General features: G+C 39.3%; 1 protein-coding gene and 1 pseudogene across 1 annotated transcript in view; both read left to right on the forward strand.

The window, feature by feature from the left end:
* Positions 1-12,354, forward strand: part of LOC113458596 (hyaluronidase-4-like) — a 38,658-nt pseudogene extending 26,304 nt beyond the window's left edge.
* SPAM1 (sperm adhesion molecule 1) overlaps positions 1-17,911 on the forward strand; it is a 35,937-nt gene that overhangs the window by 9,202 nt on the left and 8,824 nt on the right. Inside the window, exons 2-3 of the mRNA XM_005481938.4 lie at positions 2,603-2,731; positions 3,118-3,256. The gene's annotated coding sequence lies outside the window, so the exon portion shown is untranslated. The remainder of the gene's footprint in view (positions 1-2,602; positions 2,732-3,117; positions 3,257-17,911) is intronic.

The following is a 17,911-nucleotide window of genomic DNA, read 5'->3' on the forward strand; positions in this document are numbered from 1 at the left end:
AACTCTGGGATAAACATGACAGGTTAAGGAAGATTTTAATGTCCTCAAGTCTTGATCATATGAAAGGGTCTGCAGATCACCTGACTATGCCTTGCCTTCCTTAGTCCTTGTCTAAACTCTAGTGGACAAGGAGAATGTAAATGTTCCTTCATCCCTTTTAATATTTTTTCCATTTCATAACAATAAAAATTATTACCATATTTCCCTAATAATCTCCTTTAAAGTATCCTTCCTTCCTTCCTCTGTTTCTCCTAGACTTCCATTGATTTCCATCTTGTGCTGTGTCTTTGTTGTGCTACTTAGCTGATTACTTCAACCTCATTATAAATTTTTGCATTTGTCTCTACTCAGTAGAAACCAACTTTTTTCTGGTCATTCCTTACATGTGAGAATTAATTTTTTTTTGCACCCTAGGCCAGAGCTCTGGCAGAGCTGTAGGCTATAAAAGATGGTCTGCTAAATATGGTTGCAAAATGGTTGTGTATCCTGTGGTAATTGGAAGTGATTTACTTATTTGAAAGTTAATTATTATTTCCATAAGCTTTTCTTAAAAAATTAGTATGCAATAATCCCTCTTTGTGAAATAGGAAACTCTAACTATTGTCTAATCCATTATTAAATTATTCTTTTATCTGGGAACATGTGGATTCAGAAGTAATATAACAGCAGAGAAAAAGGTGTTTCTTGACATTTTTTCTTTGCTGATGATATTTAGAATGGAGTTCCTACATTTGCATACTTCACCAGTTGCAAGATCTTTCCCTTTTCCTCAGTAAAGTGATAATTTCCTTTATGTTCAGAGAAACACCTGTCCTATGGTTTGCTTAACACAGAAGCAAGAAATAGCAAAAACCCACTACCTAAAACAATCCTACATAAAGCTTTTGAATTTTTTAATCTCTATCTCACACTCATGTTCTGTTTGTTTCATAATGATCTGATTATAGTTGTTTTTGTTACCAAGTTCAAATATCTGTATGGTTTGAAAAGTGAAATTGGAAATAAGTAATTCATTCTGTTTTAGAGAGGCATTCCAGAAGATGGTATATCATCTTTATGTAGACAGTTTGCAAGTAAAGTCAAGCTTAGAAGAAATTGTAATGGTTTTCAAATGACTAGTTGAAGAGTATAAAAAATACCCTCCAGAAATTCTGCTTCTATATTGCAAAGAATTAAGCTATTTGAAATCAAATGTAGTCTAGACATGAAATTCTCATGGAAATTGCCATTTCCTATAGCTATTCCTTTAGGGTCTAAAAGTATTGGATACTGCTGTCTTGCAGTGTAGTGCAATTTCTATAGCACACAACAACATTTTAAGACAATGCAGGATAAATAACCCATGAACGCTGTCACTGCTGCCTAGAATCACCATTTCACTTACCATGGGTCTTCCTGAATGTATTTTGGCACTAGCCTTTATGACTCCAAGTAGTTCTTTTCATGTCTTTAACATGTAGATTGCTAGCCTGGGAAAACATTTACCTTTTCTGCACTGCTTTGCAATCCAAATGAACTGCTAGTTCTGTAGCTTTCAGAAGTCATTTAAATTAGTTCCCCAAGCAGGCGAAACAGTTCCAAGGCAGTTTATAATGCAGATTTTCTTTAAGGCTGCATTCCAGCTGTGTTAGATGTGGAAACTTACTGGTATGGGAGCTAGCAGGTAAGCAACCTCCTACTCCAGTCCCTCTGAAAAGTCTTGGTTTTTTATTTTTAATTCAAATTCAGGTAGACATTTTCACACAGAACATTTATGGCCTACTTTAATGGGCACTTTTCTCAGCAGGCTTAGTAAATTGGACACTTAGTTTTTAAAAGTAAGAGACAGTAGGGTTTGTTGCTTCAAGCATTCATTTAAACTGAGATACTTATTTAAATAATGCATAAAGTGCATAAAGGCTTTGTCAGACTGGACTTAAAATGACTTGTATTATTGTTCTCAATATGGAAATCACAAGCAAATCAGGGTCTGACATCTCACTCCACTAGAAAGGAGTAAAAAGAATCTTTTAGTAGTTTTTGCATGAGGGACAAACCACTTCTAGATAGATCTAATAAGAAATTGGTACTGATCTATTCTTGACTTCTTCAGAAGTGATATGTAGCCCAATAATAGGGAAAGAAAATAAACAAAAGATGCTTCTGGAAGCCTTGAATTTTTTTGCAATACAGGGCAAAGAGTGGTCATAACCTTTTAGAATCTACATCCCAAAACTTCCAGTGTACTAATAGTCATAGCAAAGCTGTAAGGAGTTGTAACTCTCCTTTAAAGGCAGGTTGTGGCGGGAAAGCAGACTCACCAGACAAGTTTTGAATGCTCATGAGAAAGAACAGATTTTCCTTCAAGAAGGTTTTGGAAGAAAATCCTTGAAATCAATCTGTATCAAGTTGATACATGCAAAGGTGAGGAGGACAAAAGCCCTGTCAATCAACTACACTGTGGAGGACTACTGGATGGGAGCAGTTTGATCAAACTGTTTTTTAAGAGAAAACACCAATCTGCTCTAAAACATAAAAATACTTATCAGAAACTAGTAGGGACTATAGCAGTCCTTAAGAAATTATTCTAGTCCACATTGATGAGTCAAATACCGTTTCTCAGAGCTGGAAATAGAAGAGGCACTGATCTCCCTGCTCCTGCTTGCTGTGCTCCAGTAAACGACAGCTGAAGGTGATTTTGGCTGCCCACATCTGTGCTACCTGTCTTGCTGCACTTGTAGAGATCAGCCAGGTGAGAGATGCGAGGGGGCTGTAACTCCTCCAGTCACCCCAGACACAGGGGACAGAGTTCATTCCCAGGTACTCTCCTTCCTTCTTTTGCACAATGTGTTGTGAAGGAATAACCAGGAAACAAAGCGTCCTCCCCCATGAGCCTTGTGTGCATCTTTGCCTGGGGCAGTGATCTGTTTCTGTGTTTGGGGTAAAGGCCAAGACTTTGAACCAAAGATAGTTTTGGCTAGTCACTATCATGTATCATATTCTCTACCCTGTGTTATTCCCTGCAATGACTAATAAAAGCATCAGTATTTTAGAAAAAAAGTGGGTGGAGAACATTAACATGGATTTTGCATGTCTACCACATGAGTAACACCCAGGTGGATTATATTTCCTTAACAGAAAATAAATGTTCTGGCCTGTAAGACACACACTGGTACAAAAAAGTAGTCTGTCATCTGAGAACAAGAAGCCAGATTTTCTGAGATCCAGTGCTCCTGGTACCCTAAATGAGAAGAATTAAGGAGTCCAGGGAATGCTGGTAAGTGCCTCTTGTCCTCTCCAGTATTTACAGTGGCAAAGTTGGTTAAGTTCCTGTTCTCTGCTGTTGTGGTGAGGATGTGTGCTTCACTCTCTTCTTCCCAAGTGTGCTTTGAACCTGTCCACGTGGAAAGGATCCTTTCCCAGATGACCACATCAGTGCACATGAATAAGCCAGTTTACTTAGAGGCATGATTCCAAACACTCACTGTATTAAGGAACACGGGCTCATTGGAATAAATCTGCAGACGTGCACCAGTTAATTACCTGTATTGTTTGGGTTTTCACCAGAGAAACTTTGGGATGAGATAAGCTTCAAAAGCATCCTGTGCTACTGCTGTTGGTCTAAACTGCAGTTTATATTCCCAAAGCTTTTTTCACTTGGGGTCTGTAAGGAAGGGTGTCTCTCTCGCTGCTCATTTGTTGAAGCTGTTTTCATTATGCACATGTGATAAACAGGAATATATCTTTCTTGACATAAACCTATTTCACCCAGATTGATTTTAGCTTTCACATTGGAAGATATAACTTCAAAGTTCATTGGCATAGGATGACATAAAAGACAACGAAACATGAATGGCAATCAGGTAATTAGGAAAATTGTTATTTACTGATTTTTTCAATGCCTATTGTCATGGTAGCTTGGCAAGGGATTAGAAAGATTTAAATATAAATTAGATCTGTCATTCTCAAAATGAAAACAAGTTAGTTATTCAAAATTGTAGGGAAAAAAAAAGAAAAGGGCAAAGAGCCTTCTGTGTTGCCTTTAAAAGCTTAGATGTGAGCCCTGGAAAGCACTGAGTGCAAGCCACATTGTAGGAGGCCTCCCAGGGGAGAGTTATGCTGCTCCTCTTAGTATTTTCTTAGCTTGCACAGAGAAGCACAAGTCAGAGGTATCCTTGCATATGCAAATATGCCAGAAGAGGAAAAAAAATTGTAACTGCAGGAATGTGATGCTGTGTCCAAACTAAAAGGTTTGCAGAGACAGCAACAGCAGAGCTGCTCTGCAAAAGAGGTATGGGACTGAAACCTGCCAGTTTGGTCAATGGCAGCTTTAGGGCTTAGAAGGTGCAGTGTAGAACTATTCCACACTGAGACCATCTCAGGTCCCAAAAGTAGGCCAGGCAAACTAAAAATGTCCTATACTGAACAAATATACTGCAATTTTTCATACTTTACCATTTAAAAATCCAGGCTGGTGTCTCTGTATTTCATTGTACCCTGCAGGTAAACTGCTTTATTTGGAAAGAAGGTAAACACATATTTGGTCTCTATTGCATAATACACACTCACCCACAGAGCATCAGATGCCTCAGTGGACAGCAGGAGCTGTCAGTGGCTTGAACTGCTGTAATACAGAAGAGGACGCTGGTGCATTCAGGACATACTTCTGCCTGGAAAGTTTATGCACACATTGGAAGGAAAATACTCTCTCAGGTTAAACAACAGAATCCTCCCAAGCTTCCTGGTTTTCTTGTATGCTTAATGTACATCCTCAGGAGGAGCTCACTGACTTCCATATCTCTCCCCAGTGCTGTGGTTTCCATAGAACAGAAACCTGGTGACAAAGGCCAGAATGAGACAAAGGCCAGAATGAGAACATGTATTCAGGTCAGTTCCCTGACAGAGATGCAGATTTGAGGATAGTATGTGCTTTTTGGTCTGATCTCTCGCAGACTCCAGTCCTAGTAAAAAGATTTACAACCTCACTAGCACCTGAAGTGACTCTCTCAGACAAAAGAGGACACAAGTGATAGTTGCTTCTAACGTGCCACCTCTATAGGTAGCTGAACCCCAGATGGGAGGGACTGGATGGAGTTTAGCCATAGCTCTCCAAAAGCAGGTTGAATTCTTTAGGATGGAGCTGGCAAAGAACTGTGGAAAATATATAGAAAATCTTGACTAAAGAGAAATAAGTGATAAAATCAAGACAAAGGCAGTGGACAAAGTCATTCCTAAATGAGGAAAGCAAATCCTAGATGTGCACAGGGCATGCCAAATGCACATGGTGCTGACCAGAACTACCAGTGCAACCTGAGCTCCCATGATTTACCTGCAAGAGACCCAACACTGCCTGGGTCTGACTGCATGGGAGGGCAAAGCTCACCAGTGGCAAGAATCCCGGGAGCAAGTCAGGGAAGTCAGCCCCATCTTCTGAAGGGCTGAAGGAAAAGAGTGCCCAGAGCAGTGTAAATTGGAGGATGAGTTCTGTCCCATGGCCGTGGTGGGTGAGCATGATACAGAGAAAGCCCTTCTGCCTGGGGTTTGTGGAGGTTAGGGTGGTACCTTGGGTTAGTGAGGGTTGGAGGTGGGGATGTGCTGGAATAGGGAAAGAGAAGAGTACCTCAGTGAGGGGTGGGCTTAGGCAAAGGGGATAGACAGGATGAGTGCAGGGTAGGACCTGACGTGTGACTGAGGCTCAGGGGACAGGAGCTGAGAAGCAGGGTACAGGTGCCTTGATGGCCTGCTCTGCTGAGAGGTGAAGGGCCTGGTGCCAAGGAGGTGGCATTCATCTCAGTGGAATCCTGGCAGAAGAGCAGGTGATGTGTGGTGAGAAGGGAAGTGAGATCCCACATCTTCAGATAATTCCCCTGCCTCCTATCACTCCACTCCATGTACCCTCAGCCTTGCAATCCAGAGAAGCCAAAATCACAGTGTTGATTTTTGCCACTCATTAATAATGGGATTACTTCCTCCATGTTTCATTCTTGGATCAGCTGAGTTCAACGTTTGTTTACACTGCTTGGAAGCTTTCCACCAGCTCTGCCTTTGCACATTATGCATCCTACTTTTTATTTATAGTGTATTGTGGTATTTGAAGATCTTTACCAGCTTCTCTCAGCTGCCAGCTGTGGCTGTTCTATTATTTCATCTTTCCTGCTGCCTCACAGCCAGCAGGAACACTTAATTTGTGTTATATCAAAGTGAAATCAGGAGCCACCCAACAGCCATACTCTTATGATTTGAAGGAGCACAGAAATATTTAGCACCAGGTTATTGGGTTGAATCCAGCTCATTCAGCAGCAACTGGAAATTGTTAATGCCTGCTGACAGGTGGGCAGCTGTGGGGCGTGATACTGGTGGCTCTTCTCCAGTTGCTCATGGACAGATGTCCCCCTTACAAAACCCAACCAAAAACTAACACTGTTGCTGGCAGCCTCAGCAGGGACACAGAGTGGGCAGTGAGGCTGTTCTTACACCGAGCAGTATCTACAAAGAAAAGCCCAAGAGCACTGGAGTGAACAATTTGCAGGCCACCCCTCTGTGAGGCTTGTTGTGGGGATGGGAACCTTCTCTACCAGCAACTCTAAGTCTTGTTTTGAAAGAAATATATTGAATATTTTGATGATAGAAGCCAGGGGGATGTTGCTTGACATTGGAGACAAACTGGTAGGTTTTAACAAGGTGTGAAGAGTGGTTTAAATATTGTTCTCTGCAGCTCTTTGTTTTGTTTCCCATATCTCTGCAGACCCATTTTTGTAACTCCTCAGATTCCTTGGCTTTATTCTATTCTGCACCATCACTTCTGCCAAGTACAGTAATGATTCAATGGTTCATTCAAAAGTTGGCAATTATTTCCCTTTATTATTTAATACTGCACCCAGCAAGAGATAGCTTATTCTGTGAGGAAATTCCTATTTGACTAGGGAAGTGAATGTTAGAGTGGTAAAGATGCTGGGTGGGATTTCTGACTGTAAGAATGCTGTGGAGTGGATCCTGCATCACAAAGATGCAGCGTTACAGGAGACAAAACCACTGCTACCTGTGAAGTGGCAAAGCCTTGTAGTCCACAGCTTGGGCTGAAGCACAACTACCACCATGAGTGTCTCTGCAGTAATTTGACCTACATAATTTAATTACTGTTTATCTTATTTTCCTTGTTTTCCTGACACATAAAGATGGCTGACTATTTTCCATAAAAAAAAAAAAAAAACAAACCAGCAGGTGAAAGAGTTCAATACAGACTAAAACATTTTAGGACCAAATTTCAAAATTTCAAAACTTTATTTTCATTTCTTAACTTTAACCAAATAATATTGATTTAAAGTTCTTCTGCAAAATAAGAGTAATGGATATACTAGCATGTTACTGAAGAATTATAATGTTAAAATGTGTGATTTGAAAAGTTCTATCTTCTTTCTTCATCATAGCAAACTGCTTTAGAATATATTTTCCCATAATTTTAGAATAGTTTTATAAATTAATGCTTTAAAATTATTTTTACTAAATAATTATTTAAAGCTGTTGTTCTATAGTTGACTTTAAAAAAAAAGTAGATAGCTGAATATTTTGATTATTTTCTGATTTGGATAATTTATCATTATATACACTTATATAGTAAAAAAATATTACACAAAGAAAACAATGTATGACATCTAAAATGACAAAACCCTTTCAATATAGAAATTACTGCCATGAAACTGAAATTGTTTCCAAAGAAAAAATTGTTTTTATGCCAGGGAAGAAGAAAAATAGTTTTAAAATTGCAATATTGAAAGTAAATTGCATTACTGAAAGTATAGCAGTGGCTCCACAGCTCAAAACAACTCTAACATGTGGCACTGCCTGCCATCCCTTTGGGGTGGGAAACCCTCCACCAACCCCAAGTGCTGTGTGAGCACAATCAGAGCAGGGAGTTTAATGACAGAGAGTGGTTTGTTGTTTAATTGTACAGCTCCAAGGTTCTGCCTGAATCCCTGTGAGAGCAGTCAGAGGGTCACACATGCATTCAGCTCAGTGATCTCCAAGCAGGGCAATCTTGGTATCTGTTCTCCAGCACAGGATCTCTTCTTGACCTCGTTTCACACTTGGTGTGAATGCATCACCTGGGGGTACTCTAGATTCTGGCAAAGCACAACACAGTTTTGCTCTCCCCATCCCATTTTGTTTAACCTCCATTGGACAAATCCCTGCTACATTGAAAAGCAAAATTAAGGCAAATACAGTTTGCCTTATTTTGGGAAAAAAGGAACTATTTCAAAGAATTTGTTCAGTTAACTACAGAATATGGTGCAAGACTTCTGACAAGTAATGTGTTTTGTACTACTCAACTGCAATCAGCTGTGTCAGGAGACACTTTCATCAACTACCCTATAATTATGTTAAGGCTTTCACCAAATGACAAATCCCAACTGGCTGGGCCAGAGCCCTGCCTTTCTAGAGAAGGGTAATAATTTTGTCCACTCACTGGTTCATTCATTTCAGCAAGTCCTGACCTGTGGATTCACTGAGGTGAGTATTTACTGATTATTTTTATGCTGTTTAAATTTTTACTATTTTAAAATTCAAATCTCACAGACGGAAGGTAAAATTTCATAGGACTTTCTAGAAAGATTGTCAGGAGTTGTAAGGTAGAACAACCACTTATCTGTGTTACACACACTGAACTGTATCTATCAGCTGAACTGACACTATCTGCTGTTTTTCTCTCAGTGTATTTTAACTTCCTTTTTTCCATGCCAGTGATTCACTGAACTATTACACACAAAAAAATATTATTAACTGCACATATATAGGTGTCAGAGATATTGAGTAAAATCTATGTCTCCAGACAAACAAAATTGCTAAAACAACTTTATTTTAGCGAAGTCTTGTTTCAAGCTTTTTTGGCTAAGTCCTTAGTCTAGGCAATTTTTCTCAGGAGGTGGGAATAGGTTTCCTTTACAGGTGTGAGTGTGCTAATAGAGATTTCTGTTTCTTTAGGAATCTAAAGTTTATTGGTATAGACTTACACCTGGGAAAACTCAATATGAAGTTACTTCTCCCTAGTGAATGCTTCTAATCAGGGGTGAAAGAGAAGACACCTGTATGTTTTCAGCCTTTCAACTCAGGTAAATGATATGGTGCAGTGTAATAGTTATTTTTTACATGAAGCCACAGGCAGGCAAGACAACCCACAAAATATGAGGCAAGAGGTTTGAGTCAGAGTTGCATGTAAGCAATGGAGCACTTGCGGGGTAATCTCACACAGGTGAGGGCTGGCACGGGCATCCACTAAAGCGTCTCAGGAGGGAAAGTCAGAGAGTGAGGTGTGGGCAGTGAGAGCCAGGCCTGGCTGCCACACACTGTCCAAGTCCCAGTTCCCATGGCAAGCGGTCTCAACATGTTAAGGTCTCTTAAAACCATTAGACTCCATTGTGTTTCTCAGCTTTGCTGTTTAGTCAGAGATTGTGAGGGTTTGCAGTTTGTCTCAGAAGAGGATGAGATGGTGGGTCGGCTGTCCCAGCAGTATGTCAATAGAGATATCATGAACTTTGCCACCCTAACCAGTGGCAGGCCCAACCAAAAAGAACTCATTTCCTCAGCTCAGAGCCACTGAAAATCCTTTTCCTTAGGCTTTCTCCAAGGCTTATGCTAATATTCTTGCTCAGGCAGGCCCAACTGTGCTTCTTTCTTCTTTTCAGTTGAACTGTTAATTCTCTGCATACCCGTTTCCCAAAACAATGCTCGATAAATGCTAATGCCTCCTTAATAAATCACTGGTTTTCTGCATAGCTTTCTACTCACTTTTGTTTTGAGACTTTGACATCTGTTTACCCATCTCTCCCACTTATCTCCAGGGATGGGTGGCAATTACACAGGCTTCTCAGTGTTAGTAGGTTTATCAAAATAACAAAAGGCTATGTGAGGGCTGTGAAGGAACAGCAGGTGAAAGAGAACACAGTACGAAAGAGAAATCACTCTTGAGGCAAGGTTTATTTCTTTACTGCAGTTTCATATTTTTGTCAGATTGTACTTATTTATATGCAATCGTGGGAGAAAGGAACATGGAATGAATTACAATCCCAGGAGAGGAAGATTAAAAAGAGAGAGCATTCAGGTATTGCAGAAGAGAACTTGAAATGTCACACTGGGAAGACATATGTTAATGTACAAACTGGTATGAGGTTAATAATACATATTTATTTCCACGAATAATTTGCTTTGATGACCCCTCCCCCTGCTACTCAGACCTCCTGTTGCTCTAGCAACACCCTCTATGGAGTGTGGCTACTGAATATCCAGGAACAATTTCATCCATGCAGGTTTCATTTACCCCAGGGGCGTTTCTGCTCCCTTGAAAGGGAACGCACTTATCACCTTTCTCGAAGATTCTATTTTTTTTCTAAAAAGGATAGCACAATAGTGACTCAAACAGTTTCAGATACAGAATTGACTGCTGTGTTAATTTCAATACTGCAGTACTTCCCAGGATTATGCAAAAGCCTGTCCTGGTCTCTTCTTCAGAGCAATCTCACCTTTTCCAAAGGCACAGTAACCTTTGTACAGTGTAAATTTTTTTTCTTTCATAAATCCTAGATTAGAATAATAGTTTCTTGAAGGGGAAATATACTTTTTAACACAGATGTGAAATGATACCTGCTTTGTAAAGAAATGTACTGCAGTTATCTCTGTGCTGCATGTTGGCTTAGAAGGCAAGAATATATATTTTTATGTTCAGTTCAGACTTCTGATTTTCAAAATAGTACTCATAAGGGAGATGATGATCATTAAGTGCTTACTAATAGTGGGTTATAATCCTCCATACTATGGGCCACCTTTGATACTGCCTATACACATATAGGTGTATAACATTGCCTTGTTTGGAAGAGCTCCCTGAGAAGATCTAGGGAAGTGCTTAGGAAAACTGTTCTTGTACTGCAGGATGCACAGTGATCTGCACTAGAGTCATTTGTAAATGTTGCTGTCCACAAGAATTTAGAATTATGCTGGAACACATGATGCTGCACAAAATATGACACTGGGCATCTTAAGTAATATCCCTAGTGGATGTTGGACCAGGTGACCTTTAAAGGTCCCTCCTAACTCAAACCCTTTTAAGGCTATGAAAATTTGACCTACTTTGAGAAGTAGTCAGAACAAAGAATAGGCTGAATATACAAGCCCAAAGAAAATTGGGTTTGGGGCTTTTTTTTTTGTGATTTTTTTTTTAAGGCTTCTAATTAAAATTACTGAAAAGGTTTCAGCGTAGTATCGTGAAAATGTATTTAACTAAAAAGAACCCAAAGAAAACTACTAGGTGCTTTTAAAAACTGGGCTGTGATTTTCCCAGTATTCTAAGTTGGGATAGCACTGGTGTAATACAGTGATCCAAATATGCCTCCAGGTTGTTCTTGCCTTTAATTAGCTATATATTAATAATCTATATTAATGATTCAAATATGCTTTCAGGCTGTTCTTGCCTTCAATTAGCCATATATTAATGGTAAAGATACAATTATATTTTTAAATTCTATACTGAGGGCTAATGTATTTTTCTTGCTATGGAGAATAGGTTTGGGCTTGTTTTGCCACAAAATACTAGAGATTCAGCAGACAGTGAATGTTTTGCAGGGTAATCTTAGTGAGATAGAATACTTTACAGTCACACATGACTGACTATTTTGTCCCTGATTCCTCTGCAATGGAAACTGTTATTATAAAATCTGGGTTCTGCCAAACCTATTTAAACAGAGTACAGCAACGGAAATTTTTCCAAGTACTCTTGGAAATGTGTTCAGATAGTTTATTTAGCTAACTTGCTAAAAAAAAAATCAGAATATCAATTAACATAATATCAATTAACAGATAATTAATAAATAATCAATTAATTAATTCTTAATTATGGTATTAAGAATTTTTATAAAATTAAAAATTAGAACTTGCAAGAGAAAAAAGAGAATGAAAAGTATAGAGATTTTACTAAATACATGAAAGAAATCCTGGAACAGTGCAGCAGTCATCATAAGAGTATGAAAATAATTGGGTAAGTTTAGTAAAAATTTATATTTTAACTAATTTAAATAAAACAAGTTAAAACCATATAGTTAACTCATCTAAAATATTAAAAAGTTGTTTGACTACTTTTGTATAGGTATTTTTAAGGAGACTTGTCTACAATGTGGATGCTCAGGTCCTGATCTTTACATCACGGGAATATTTTGATTTTTTTTTTTCCACAGGCAACAGTCAGGAATGCAGGCAGAAATTTTCAGGAGGTTTTTTTCAGGTCCTCATGTACTCATTGCCCTGTACTCAGTTATGGGAGTAACCAATGATGAAAGAGATGACTTGGCAGTTCTTGATGATAAGGACAGCCACAGCATTGGGGTGGTTTGACAAGCATCTCTTAAATCAGACATGCTGACTAAACCAGCCAGTTTTGCTGGTTCATGTACCTAATTATGAAAACCCCTTCCTCTCCTCTATATCAGCTGAGGCATTTTCAACCTCAGCAATTCATTACGTGGCCTCATTAACAGTTGCCTTAGCCCAGCTGAGAAGAATCTACAGTGGAGTTTAAAACCACTGTCAAGATCAGTGCTTACCAAATGATGACTTTACAGAGATGTCTAGCTTAATGTGCTTGTAACAATGAGGCCACATCCTCTATGCAAATATCACCCTTCACTGGTTAAACCTGCCATCAGCAGTGTTACACAGATGGTTCATACTTTCAGAGGTGGACCTGCTTTCTGCGGAGCTTTCTGTTCCTCACAAATGTTCATGTTATCATCACAACACCCATGTGTGTTTGTGTTAACTGAGTGTCATTGCCTCTTTAAGAAATACCAAAAATGACACAAATGGGGAATGCAATACAACTACAAGGTTATGCTTCCCTTTCTTCTGTGTCTGTTTCATGACTCTGATACCTGTTTGTAATGAACAAACAGCCTCTAGCCAGAACGTGAATCTCAAAAAAGAGCAGCAGGGTTTAATTGGAAGTTGCAACAGTGATACCGTTCCCTTCATCCAGAAAGATCCCTCCAGAACAGAATGGAAGGGAACGGGGCATTTCCCACAGTAGCACCACTGGGGCACCCAAGGACAGCAGGACAGATACCAGACACATTGACTGTTTTCCACTGATCTATAAAAAATACATGTGCTGACCTCAGAGAGCTCTTTCCCAGCAGTGTGGGCTGATTTGATCCTATTTAGAGAGACTGTGTATGGCTGTATCAGTATCGTCGGTAACTTTAGAAAAATCCTTTGGATTCTCCTTCAGGTTTCTTCCAAGTTTAAATACATTAACATTTATTATATACTTACTCTGCTCCTCAGAAGTGTATTCCATCTCTCCTTAGGACTTAATCAGTGCTGACATCTTCATAGAAGCTAGAATTGAGTCCTTAGACATTTGTACAACTTTACATTTTTGTAACCTTCAGATAAAGGAAAATAAAAAGCATCTTCTCCCGAGAACCTAAGTTACACTGTCTAATACTTTATTTTGTCTCTAACATCAAGAGTTATTTCTACACTGAAGTAGCTAGTGTTTATATGAAAACAAAAGAATAAGGAATAAATCCTTAAATATTCTGGTCCTATCTGCATTCTTGACCATATACCTTACATCACAGCCTCAGGCATTTAAAGACTTAAATGCAAAGATTCAAAGAGCTAGATTCTTCTGTCCCATAAAAACCTACAGTTCTACATGCCAACTTCCATATCCATGTTTTTTTTGGCATAGGGAAAAGACCAGCCAATTCTCACATCTGTATTTTTTGTTATTATTATGTCATTAATTAATAGGCAATATCATACTTTTGGCGATGAAAGGAACAGTTAATAAACACATGAGGAGTACGTAATCTGTAATCTAAAATAACTACACTGATGATCTTGGCACAACAAGTGTTTTTACATGCTGTTGTTCAACAAGACAGCACAGTTCAGTGACACTCACCTTCCTCCTTAGAAGTCGTGAAGAGCACACCTGCTTTCGTGTGTTCAAACTAAAACAGTGGAAGTGCAAAATTTTACAGGCTCCTGTTTGAAATTCAGTAAGTGTAATTAACACTACTAACATAGATAACATCAGATACTCTTTTTGTTTATTGGCTTAAGTTTAATGTTAGCAGATTTGACTTGACTAAGCAATGTCTAGTTATATCAAGGCTGAATGTGGACTCTCATGTCTTATTTTCATAAAAAGCCTCAAAGCTGAATTCCTCTAATGTTTAGTGGCAAGCTTTGAATGGTATGGCTACTGCTTTTTGATGCACTACACCATCCATTTTGGTGGATTGTGTCAAGTCCAAGGGTATGTGTAATACTTCTTTTTGTTTTTTTGTTTTCAGACTCTATTTGGTCTAGTGGAACCTTTTCAGAGTCCACTTTTTCAGGGACATGTGGCATGGCCTGAATCCATGACTGTGTAGTTACCAAAACACAAGAGCACACTTGCACTTTCAACCATGTCTGTTTCTGCAGTCCAGTTTATGCCATGAAAAATGATGCAATAATTAAGCCAAGAAAATTAATATGATTTCCTGTAATGCTTAACCTTTACAAATGCCAGATTTGGGAAAATCTAAAGTCAAAGCTTTTTCCCTAGACAAAAGGCACTTACCTGACTGGAAGTACATATTGATGGAGCTATTCCACGAACAATTAGTGTTAATATATTGTAAAGTAAATGACTTTTTGACAGGCAGAAGGGCAGCTTTCTGACTCAGCTCACTTAGACCACCATCAAGGAGACTGAAGAGAGTAACATTTATCAGGGCTGTCATTGTTATGCTGGGATGAAGGCAATCCTTTTAACTGGAAACTATCACATAAAATAATCTGTTAACTCATACTCAGTAGAGTACATCACAGTAAGATTTGGGGGAAAACCATTTCCCAGTAAACTGTTACATTTAACTTTGCAAAATTAGCCAATAATAAATGAGTTCTAGCAAGACCAGTAAACGAAACATTCCAAACAATATTTTCCTCTTTTCCTATACATCAAGTCAGTCTGTTACTGCAATCCACTCATAAAAACAACCTTACAGGAACAAATAATAAAGTTTGTGTTCTGTAGTTTTATGACTTCGGTGGGGGCAAGAAATATCTTATAATCAAAGCCAGAGGAACAGAAAAAGGCAAACTACTCCTACAGCTTCTTTCTGAGGTCTTCCCACTTATGATCAAACTAATCACATAAAAGATCACTGTCATCGCAAATGCTGGTGTGTATCAGCTGGTTATGTGTGAAAATTTATTTAATTTCAATAAACTGTATTTGCATAAGTGGAAAAAGTATTTGTGCAGAATTTCAGTACAGAATTCTTTGAGTTTGTCCTGGAAGTCTCAATCTGCATTCTCTCAGGAAGTGTCACTTAGGATAATGCAGAAGCCAGGAAGAGAGATGCTCTGGTGTACCTCATAGTTACAAACAGGAAATGTGAAGGCTGGGTCTTGGCTGTAGTGATTATGAGATGGTGGAGTTCAGGATCTTGAAAAGAGGCAACAAAGGAAATGGCAAGATCATAACAACTGCCTTCAGGAAAGCACATTTTGCCATCTAGAGATCTAGAGGCATCAGCTTGGAAGAATTCCTTGGGAGACAGCCCTGGAGAGAAGGGTCCAGGAGCTGACTGATTTTAAAGAATCACCTTTTCCAAGCTCAAAAATCTCCACATTCAGGAAATCAAGAAATGGCAGGATAAGCTCTTGGCAAAGCTGAGACATAGAAAGAAAGCACACATGAGGTACTAGCAGGGACAACTGAACAAGAAACACAATTTGAGCTGTTGGTATCTGGTTAAGAAACCCAGAGCCCACCTAGAGCTGAATCTGGCAAGATGTGAGAAGGGCTTCTAGAGGTATAGAAGCAGCAGAAGACAAGAAAAATGTGGGCCTAGTACTGGCTGGAGATGCAGTAGCAAAGGACAAGCAAGGTCAGGAACATCTATGCAGACTGGACACACACAAGTTTATGGGACATAATGGCATGTGCCTGCAAGAAGTGGTATGTGCTGAAGAAGCTGCTGATGTCATTGTAAAGTCACTCTTGATAATCTTTGAATAGTCACAGTGACTGGGGAAGGTTCCAAGGTCTAGAAGAAAGCAAATGGAACTCCTTTTTTAAAAAGATTAAAAAAAGAGCAACCAAAGAACTACAAGCTGGTCAGATCAGCCTCACCCCAAACCCTGGGAGGCTGAGAGAGCAAATAATCCTGGAAAACATTTACATTAGGAACGAGAATGTGATTGCAAGTAGTCAGCATGGATTAACAAAGAGAAAATTAGGCCTGCCCAACCTAGCAGCCTTCTCTGAAGAGATGACTGGCTTGGTGGAAAAGGGGAGACATTGGATACTGTTCATTTTATCAAGGCTTTCAACAGAGTCTCCTGTAATGTTCTCACTGATTAAGTACAAGACAGATAACTGGACAGTGAAACTGAAAACTGGCTGAACTGTCAGGCTCACAGGGTTGAGATCAGTTCAGGATCTACAGCTGGAGGCCCATCAAAGTCCAGCTGGAAGCCTGTTTCTAGAAATGTACACTAAGGCTTCATACTAGGTCCAACATTATATAACATCCTGATTATTTCCTGGAGAAGAGTGTTCCTGTGGCAAGTTTACAGATAATCCAGACTTGGGAGTGGTTGATATGCCACAGGATCATGCCGGCATTTAGAGGGACCTCCACAGACACCTTATGAAGTCCAATGTATGAAAACATTGAGCCCTACACCTGGAGAGTAATAACCCCATGCACCAGTACAGGCTTGTCAGCTGAATGGCTGGAATGAAGTTGTAGAGTAGGCTCCACAAAGTTGACTGGATTGAGTAATGAATCTTTGCAGCAATGAAGACCAACAGCCTTTTGGGTGGCATTAACAAGAGTATACACCACCAACAGGCCAAGCACTGCATTTATTCCTTCGCTTTAGCACTGATGATGCCAAATCTGGAGTGTTGTGTCCACAACTGAGCTTCTCAGTACAACAAAGCAATGGGCATACTGGAGCAAATCTAGCAAATTGCTCCAAAGATGAATAAGGGATTTTAGCATTTGTCATATGAGGAGACATGAGAGAGCCAAAATTGTTTAGCTCAGAGGAGAGATGGCTTTTTCCTGCTGTCACCTCTGGGCAGCTGTGGGAAATGCATGCAGACAGCTTTTCTACAAGTTTCATCAAGCAGATGTCATGCAAATGAGGTACTGCTCTTGAAGCAGTTTAAATGAACAGAGCCACACCTTCTTTCTGGTAATTGGATCTACGATCCAAGTGTGGTTTAGCAGGGTTTCTTTACTTATCACATTAGCATGTGGAATGATGAAATATCTGCATGAATGTTTAGATTTCAAGCCATCTGCTGATTCTATACAAAAATTTGTAGATTCCACTCCTGGCTGAATTCAATAAATACAAACTAAAATACGATTTGTTTTTTTCTCTTGAATCTGTCCTTGGAGATTTTACATTGCCAGCCACTCCATGGCCCACTTCATGATGACCCCTATATTTTTGTGTACACTCTTATATAATCCTTACATACTCTATTGCCTCATATCAAGGCCTCTACAGAAAGTGACAGACTGAGGTTTGAACCATTTCAAAAACAGAAGGAATGAATATTTAGGAGTTACTGCACAGAGAATGCTTTAGCTAGTGGGATTCTATGTAAAAGCTGATGCCTGCACTGAGGCTGTCACCCATAAATGTGACTGCTCATTGAGGGTGTATGGACAGCCTCAGCTTTCCTGTTGAACTACCCCCCTGGGCAGACCTTGACTCAGGGCCACTTAATCTGTACATCTCAAATGGCCTGAAATAACATACAGCCAGCCATATACCAAAGTGATTCACAGGTGTTTGAACCTGCTTAAAAGAGGCCTGGACAGAAGATAGAGTGCCTACAATATTTCAGATATCTCACTGAGTT

The sequence above is a fragment of the Zonotrichia albicollis genome, chromosome 4 (genome assembly GCF_047830755.1).
Source record: "Zonotrichia albicollis isolate bZonAlb1 chromosome 4, bZonAlb1.hap1, whole genome shotgun sequence".
Classification (NCBI taxonomy): Eukaryota; Metazoa; Chordata; class Aves; order Passeriformes; family Passerellidae; genus Zonotrichia; species Zonotrichia albicollis.